The following is a 9062-nucleotide window of genomic DNA, read 5'->3' as shown; positions in this document are numbered from 1 at the left end:
AAGATACAGCAATTTGGGATACTTTGCAGACTTCCATTCCTGAGTGAGTAGAGAAGCCCAGCCCCTTCTGATCATTTCCCTGTTATAGTATTTCTTTTCCAATTAAATTTTTATTAATTTTACATGTATAATACAACATAAGTCAGGTTAACGATAGCCATATAAAGCATAAAGGAATAAACAACTGTATATGGAACAAGCAGAATATACGCCTAAGTAAGGATATATTCAGTCTAACAAGATTCTCTTGTGTGGATTCTAATGTTTAAAAGTGTAATAAGTCCTTAAGATGTTCATTCTTCGGGATGATTTCGTTTCTAGCTAAGTACGTAACTACTGGGAACCAGATCGCCTGAAAGTTTTCAACAGCATTCTGTGATTGAGGAGAAGTCGTTTTCCCATAAATGAAATGTTCCCACAAGTTGTTTTGCCAGTCATATAGGTTAGGTGAGGAGCTTCTTTTCCATTTCTGAGCGATTGTTATCCTGGCAATAGCTAATAAAATTGAAGTTAAATTTCTTTGTGTTTTTCTTTCACAGGTATCAGGAAGGATGTCTAGGAGGACCGTCTCCGGAAGAGCAGGTAAGTCAATTCCTACGATGGATTTAATTTGAGTCAAGATAAGAGACCAAAATGGTTGGATGAAGGGGCAAGTCCACCAACAATGAAGAAAGTCCGCAGGTTGTCCACAGCCTTTCCAGCATTTGTCATCACAAACGGAATAGATCTTGCACAGACGTACAGTGGTCAGATAACATCGGTGTAGAGTCTTGAAGGAAGTTAATTTGATGTTGAAGGTTTTGGAAGACAGGTTTGGTGATGACCATATGTCTGGCCATTGATCCTGTTGAATCCTATTTTGGCAATCTTTTGCCCAATGAGTTTGGGATTTTAAAGCTGTCTGTTTTGTGGTGTTGACAAGGATTTTATAGATTTTAGAAATTAAGCCTTTAATATTATCTGTTTTGTAAATGATCAATTTTTCGAAGTCTGTGAAAGATTTACTGGGAGTATGTGATGGAATCTTTTCCCTTAGGAGATGCTGAACTTGTAAATAACGAAACCAAGGTATTTTTTCGCCAATTTTCTGTTCTATTTGAGCTTTCGTGAGAGGAAGTCCTTTATCAAGAAGGTCTATCAATCTAGATATTCCCGCTTGTCTCCAAGATTGAAAAGCTTTCGGTTCTTTTCCAGGGATGAACCAGTCTTGGTTTAAAAAAGAAGATAATACAGAGTTTTTTGATAATAGATCCGGACGTCTGCGGTCCCAAACTTCCAAAGCCGCTTCCAAGAATGATATTAGGTGAACATTTTCATGTCTTTCCACGTTCGTTTGCCAAATAAGATCCGATAATGGTATCTGATCACATATGTGTTCTTCCAAAGATTGCCAGCTTGGGTGAGTTTCTGCGGTGAGCAACTTAACGATTGAGGAGAGTTGTACTGCTTCGTAGTATAGGAGTAGATCCGGGAAATCAAAGCCTCCTTTTTTTGATGGTCTTTTTAGGGCTGCAAAGCTAATTCGTGGTTTTTTGTAATTCCAAAAGAACTGTAGAAAGGCCGTCTGCCAATTAGAAAGTTCCTTTCTCGTGATTTGTATTGGTAGAGAGCGAAGTATAAATAAAAATTTTGGTAAAAGAATGCTCTTGATGACACTAAGCCGATCTGCCCAAGAAAATTGCATCGAAGACCACTGTTTCATTTTATTTCGGAGGTCTTTAAAAAGTGCTTGAAGATTGCATTTAAGGAGGTCCTGTAAATCTGTAGGGATATGGATTCCGAGACATCGCCAGGAGGAGTAATTCCATTTATACGGAAAATTGGATTGAATGGAGTGTTTTGTATCATCCGATATGTTGATTGGAATTATTTGAGATTTTCCAAGGTTGACTTTTAAGCCGAACAGATCTTGCGTGTCTTTGAAGAGTTCCTGTAGTGCTGTTAAAGAAGCTGCCGGTTCGGTTAAAAAAAGGACAACGTCGTCAGCATATAAACTGATTTTGTGTATAGAATCATTTATACGAATACCTTTAATTTTGGGGTTTTCTCTAATGGCGGTCGCTAGCGGTTCCATTGCTAGTGCGAATAATAACGGCGACAGGGGACAGCCTTGTCTGGTACCACGCTGCATGGCGATCCTTTTTCCAATTATATCGTTAGTTTGGATACAGGCAGTGGGCGCCGCATAGAGAGCTTTGATAGATGATCTAAACCTATTTCCGAACTCCATTTCCAGTAGAAGTTGGTTGAGGTAGGTGGTTTCCAAACTGTCAAAGGCCTTTTCAAGGTCGATCGAGAGCAGAAGGGATTCCGTAGATTGATGGTTGGAGTGTGCTATGAGATTCAGAGTTCTACGGATATTATCCGTGAGTGTGCGGTTGGGGATAAAACCCGTTTGGTCATCAGCGATGTAGTTAGGAAGAATACGCTGAAGTCTAGAGGCAAGGATTTTTGCAAAAAGTTTCGCGTCGCAGTTGAGTAGAGCAATTGGACGATATGCGGATGGTGAATCTCTATTGGAATCATCTTTAGGAATCGTGGTGATCTTGGATTCAGTCCAAGATGGAGGAAGAAGACCCGTAGACATTATATGGTTGCATGTTATTGTGAATTGTTCAATTAAAGATGTTTGAAACGTTTTGTAAAATAAAGGGCCGAAGCCATCCGTACCCGGAGCAGTGTTGGATTTCGTGCATTTCAGTGCGTCTCGAACTTCAGTGTTGGTGATTGGAAGGTCCAAATAATCTCGATGTTCCTGTTGTAAGGTTCTTGTCAGGTGATGTTGTCTTAAGAAGTCTCGGATTTTATCCACCTTTGGATTAGTGGAGCTGTAAAGCTTCTCGTAAAATAGTGTGAAGCATTTGTTAATTTCCTCTGGATCCGTGGTCATAACGTTCTTTGAAGTTTTTATTGATAAAATTTTACGTTGTCGTTGTTTGTTTTTAACTCGCCAGGCGAGAAGTTTGATGCTTTTGTTATTTTTTTGCCAATATAATTGCTTCATAAAAGTAAGATTTTTCTGTATTTTTGTAGTTTCATGTGCTTCTAATATTTTTCGATGTGCCAAAAGGTCTTTAAATATTTTCTTGCTACCAGTACGTTTATGTAGAGTTTCTAATTCTTGAATATGATTCAGTGTGGTTTTGATAAACCGTTCTTTCTCTTTTTTCCGTTTAGAGGAAATCGCAATCAACTTCCCCCGAAGAACCGCTTTGAATGCGTCCCAAACGAGATGATCTTTAACCTCACCGTTGGAGTTTTCTTTGAAATAAAGATTTATTGTCTGCGTCAGATCATCTTTTATGTCGTCTTGTAATAAAAGAGAGTTGTTCAGTCTCCATGTGCGTTGCGAGTGGTGTTTGATCTGTTTTTGGAGTCGGAATTCCACATAAGCGTGGTCAGACCAAACAAATGGGCCAATGGAGGTAGATGCTAGTTTAGGCAAAATGTTATCTGATACTAGCAGGTAATCAATGCGTGAGTATGAGTGGTGTCTGGAGGAGAAAAATGTATAGTCTCTTTCTCCTGGGTGCGTCTCTCTCCAAGCGTCAAGGAGGTGGAATTTTCCTAAAAGTTCTCGAAGTTTAGAAAACCTGTTGTGTTGAAGCATGGTCTTTTGCGTCTTGCCTGATTTATCTAAATGATGATCCATAATCAAATTCAGATCTCCACCAACAATCACCTGACCTTCTTTGAATTGATCCAGTTTCAACAAGGTGTCATCTATAAATTTTTCCTGAGAGTCGTTCGGGGCGTACACAGATGCCAAGGTGATTTGCTCTTGGTCCAGCATGCCTTTCAAGAATAAGTATCGTCCATGTGGGTCTTCTAATTTATCTTTCAGGATGAACTGAATCGACTTAGCCAGTAAAATAGCCACACCTCTGGCTTTCGAGGAGCCTCCTGCTTGGTATTGCTGATCATACCAACCAACGTTTAAGACAGGCTTTATTTGTGTTTTTAAATGCGTCTCTTGCATGAAGATCACATCTGGTTTGTCTTTTAATATAAAGGAGGTCATTTTCCGACGTTTTATACAGTTGTTTAAACCATGCACATTAATGGATCTAAAAGTATAAGTATCCGACATTTGTGCCAAGCTGAAATATTATATTTGAATATCTGGGTGTAAATATATAATGGTATTAAGAAATATCAAACAGTCAAAATTTATATATTATTCAAACTTGCTCAATATAAGAGTTAAGGCAAATAAACACCCAACTACAATATATACAAGGTATACAAAGAGCTTACCAAAAATTTATCACGTTACTCAAAATATCAACCTGTATAAAATTGAACTATTACAAATAACACTAAACAAAAGGTACCTAGAGCCTCAGAACAATTTTCTGAGGGACTGCAACAATACAGTCTTCTAGGTACACCCACACACAGGGAGCTAATGAAGCAGAGGAGACTTCCCCCCCCATCACCCTCCCCGCCCTCGCTTTCTATAAATGAAATAAACAAAATCATGCGCATATAACATCTTTGAATAGATTATTAAAGTCATATCCATAGCTTAACATTAACAAGTTTGTATTAAATCACATAGAGTCTCCTACATGAGACAACACAGGCAGTTTGCTTGGTTTTTGTGGAGACGATGGGGAGCGTCCTCTTTTATTAGAGGAATGTTTATCTCCTTGTTCCATGGGATGTTCTTGATCCAAAGCCTGAAGCAGTTCTTTCCCACTATTTTCATCCCAAGCATACAAGCGTTGGCCTTGATATGCTACATAAAGTTTCCCTGAGGGGAGCCACTTGTATTTTTGTTTCATTTTTTGTAGCTTAGAGGTGGTGGTTTTCAATGCTTTTCTTATTGCAATAGCCTCTCTAGGGATGTCTGGGTATACTTGAATAGGTTCCCCATTATATTGAAAGTGACCTGGGTGTTTAGCAGCTTCAAGGATTGTGTGTCTTACTCGAACATCAGGGATGGTAACAACAATGTCTCTTGGCTTAGGGTGTGCACTCCTTGGAATTGGGCCTAAACGTGCTGCCCCTGTTATAATTGGAAGGATCCCTTCTTCAAGCTTTAAAGATGACGCAATAAAGTGTGCCATGAAAGTTATTAAATCTTTGTTTTCTTCGGCCAATTCTGAAAGGCCTCTGAATTTCAAATTAGCAGCTTTTAGTTCTGCCTCAAGTGTAATTAAGTGATCCTTTTGGAGATCTGAGGCCTTTTGTAAAGTTTCAATTTTCCCCCTGTTGGCCAGGCCTGTTTCTAAGGCTTCTTCTGCCTTTTGAGTGGTATGATGTAAAGACATTTGCATATTCTCTAGTTGAGACGAGAGATTATCAATTCTATGGTATATGCCTGCCTCCATATTTTTTAAATAGTCCAGGATCGTGGAGGAGGAAGATTCAGGCAATATCTGGTCTGATCGATCAGTTGCGCCCACCATTTTATTTTCGGGCCTGGAAGTGTTAGCACGATGAAGCGATGGGTCTAAGGAGTCTTTAGCAAGTTTTGGAAAGGTAATGATATTCTTCTGCTTACCCGCTTCTGCCTTGTGAGTTTGTTCAGTTTTCGGCATGATTTTAGTCGAGGTAATCGGGCGGGAAAGGGCTCGGGATCGGGAGCTCTCTGTTCACGCGACCGCTCTGCACATAGCGTCGCCCTGCCCCCCCTTATAGTATTTCTTGATAGCTAATAAAAATAAGTTTATCATAGCATCTTTCAAACATTTTACCATCAGATAATTTTTTTTACCTGCATGTCCACTTTAACATATGTGCATTGCGATTAGGAATGTTAACGAATTCCATGACTCTGGTTTCATTTGGAAGTTCATATTTCTTTTTTCAGATTCTCCACACTCAATAAGAAACTGTATTAATGTTTCCTTCCTTCCCTCCTGTCAGAGTCTTTCAGCAATCAGGAATCAACAGGCTTTCAATAAAGTTTCAGTTTATTGTTCCAGTATAGGCAAGTCATTCATACACGTTCAGTGTCAGAACTAATTCAAAAAGTGGGAAAGGGTCAATTATACCTGGTTTAAAGTGGGGTCTCCTGATGGCTCAAAGCTAATCAGGGAAGAAGCCTTTGTGCGCCTAAAACGGGTTCACATTCCAAGGGAATGCAGTGCAGCAGACACCAAGGTCAAACAGCGATAAAAGGAATATTGAGAGTCGAAACCAAACATACCAAACCCAAAAGAAAACACAAATCAACCACCTCCCCCTCCACCAGCCACAATGTCAGCATAACTGATCCTTCCTTCCTTTCTTCCGTCCTTCCTTCCTTCATAGTCAACAGGAGTATTTTGCTATATGAATGTAATAAACAGAGTAAAATATACATGGCATACAGATTCTATAAAAGAGCTAAATGAGTGTGTGGAAGTTGCCAAAGAAAATATGAAGAATGAAAAAAAAATCTTCCCAAATATAAATGAACATTTATTTATTTATTTTTATTTATTTCTCACATTTTTATCCCGCCCTCCCCTCAAGCGGGCTCAGGGCGGCTCACAACAAGGGGTTAAAAGAAATTAAAAGAAATGGAAAAAAACAACACCACACATCCCTTTGAGGGATTCTGAGGGATATGCCACACTCAGTTTCCTCTTGGCTCACCATTGCCCATTAAGACCTGAGAGTGTATCCAGGGAAACACCTTACAATCCCTTGGTTGGTTTTTTCTTTGAAAATTAAGCAACGGTGGGCAAGTTGACATTTCAGGGAACTTGTCACCTATTATTGATTTTTTTCAGTTATGATCCCTTACAAGCTTTCAAATAGTTCAATGTTGTATGAAAACTACTTTGCATTTTATATTAGCCAGTGGCTTGGATACAATGAATGGCTTCCATGGGTGCTACCCATTTCTACCATGGATCATGCTTCATTTTCTGCTCAAACTTCCATTTATTCAAGGGCCTATTGAAAACTGTTGATCTTGCACAAATCATTTTTTTTAAGCAGAAGAGAAATCACATTCCATGGCAGAGACTATCTAACACACACGAAACTCATTCAGAGGATCCAAGCCAATATTTTCTGCTTGGCATTCAATATTATTGAATATTTGACAGTATTTCATAGTTAACTAGCAGTGGCATTTTGGGTCTAACAGCACTGGTTAAGAAATTAGAGACGTTCAAACACTCATGAGTTCAGTTCACATTCTGTTTGTTGGTTGTGAGCAGTGAGCTGTACTTGTCAAAATATTCTCCTTTTTGTAAGCAGTTTAAAATTGTTATTTGGTTACTTTTTATTTATTCAAACAGTACAATACCGTGCAATCAGCAGTGTTTCACTCATGCACATTTGCTCACTGCCCAGTGTGAGTTCTAATTTTCCCACTCCCCCATAGATCTATTGTCACTCTATGCCACTATGCAATCAAGTATATAAATAAATGTTGAGCAGAGTGGTCAGCCTGTGTGTGTTTAAAAGTCTTACTGTTTGATGTTTGTTTCTATTAGATGCTAACGTACCTGCAAGGCAAGGAAATGAAGCACCACCACTACAACCACTGCAGAGTTGCAGTTGTTCAGTAGCTGTTTGACGTGGATAGTGTCAAGATGAGCAGATCTGAACTCAGTCCATGAATAGTCATGACTGTCATACACAGTATGTTCACCTGCCATACCTGTTCACTACAAAGCTTGTGGCATCCCTATAGGTAATATAGAATGGGATTTGATTTTTGATAGCTAACAGATAAACATTTCATATGTAGGACTTGGCAAATTCAAAGCAGTCAAGACATACCTATATCTAATCTACAGTTAAACTCACAATTTAAGAATTATTTGCATTTAAAAATTCTGAATATCTTTTAAAATGTTTCAAAATGTTGCAAAATGCAAATACTACTTTGTCAAATTTCAGGTATTTGTTTTAGCTCTAGGTTTAATATACTGCAAGGGCTAAGGGAGGGTTAGAAAATACATGAAATGTACTCAAGCTGTGTTTCCTAGAATACAACCCTTTCTCTCATAGAAATGAACAACAGTTATTTTCTTATGTGAAAGAAAGTGGGGTGAAGGACACCGTTAGGATGAAGGTTAAATTTGTTCAAAGAGATTATGAGACAAGGTTAAATCTCCTAACTGCTCCTGATAAGCTCATGGTCCTGTCTGCATAACCCCATAGTTCTGTTTCTTGGACATGTTAGAGTTTGATGGAATGTTGGAAATATGTGTACACATTTGTGTGTAAGTGTGTATCTATCACTGAATCATTTAACTAAAAAGACCCAAGAAAGAAATAGCCATGGGTCTGATTTATTTGTTCTACTACTGCATTCTACAATTAGTCTAGTGTTGTTGTTGCTCAGTCACACAGTCGAGTCCGACTCTTCGCGACCCCATGGACCACATCACATCAGGCCCTCCTGTCTTCTGTCGTGCTCCAGAGTTTGCTTAATTTCATGTTTGTTGCCTCGATAACACTGTCTAACCATCTCATCCTTTGCCGTCTTCTTCTTCTTCTTCTTCTTCTTCTTCTTCTTCTTCTTCTTCTTCTTCTTCTTCTTCTTCTTCTTCTTCTTCTTCTTCTTCGTTTTCCCGTAGGGGATTTTTTAATTGCATTTTCTATAAACTACAAAGAAACAAAGAAAGGTAACTACAAACTACAGGTGAAGGTAAAGAAAAACCACTAAAACCCCAAGAGATGGTGGTCATACACAATGCTTACAAAATTAGCTTCTAGTTAGATAAGATTATACTTTGCTATGTTAAGTGAATACACAATTCTTGTTGCTTGTACTAAAATCTCCAACAGATCTGACTTTATAAAGAACTCTGTAGAGAAATGATTTAAATTCATTTAAAACAGAATCTAGAAAACAATCACAACTCATTTTTTATCCTTTTTGTTTCTCAATCGATAGCTTAGTTTAGGGGCAGCCACCTCAAGTTCAGAAACTGAGTCCTCATCAGAAGGTGCCAGTGCTCCTTCTTCTTCACTTCCCTTGCAGCTGCCATCTTCATCTTTATCCTCTTCACCTGCTGGACCAGAATGTTGATGTAGAAATTCGTGTGCTTTTGCAACAGAGTCATTTTTTTTCTTGTCTTTAAATTTGAAGAGCATGAATTCTGGAA

At 38.6% G+C, this 9062-nt stretch overlaps 1 long non-coding RNA gene across 1 annotated transcript; it reads left to right on the top strand.

The window, feature by feature from the left end:
• The first annotated feature begins 259 nt into the window (after positions 1-259).
• On the top strand, positions 260-3224 carry LOC107121870. Its single transcript, XR_001482884.1, has 3 exons — positions 260-582; positions 1195-1303; positions 3178-3224. It is a non-coding gene; the product is annotated as an uncharacterized LOC107121870 (long non-coding RNA).
• The last annotated feature ends 5838 nt before the right edge of the window (positions 3225-9062 follow it).

This window comes from Gekko japonicus, unplaced genomic scaffold (genome assembly GCF_001447785.1).
Source record: "Gekko japonicus isolate JY-2015 unplaced genomic scaffold, Gekko_japonicus_V1.1 scaffold1370, whole genome shotgun sequence".
Classification (NCBI taxonomy): Eukaryota; Metazoa; Chordata; class Lepidosauria; order Squamata; family Gekkonidae; genus Gekko; species Gekko japonicus.
The sequence above is the reverse complement of the archived record's forward strand: the minus strand, read 5'-3'. Positions and strand labels throughout refer to the sequence as shown.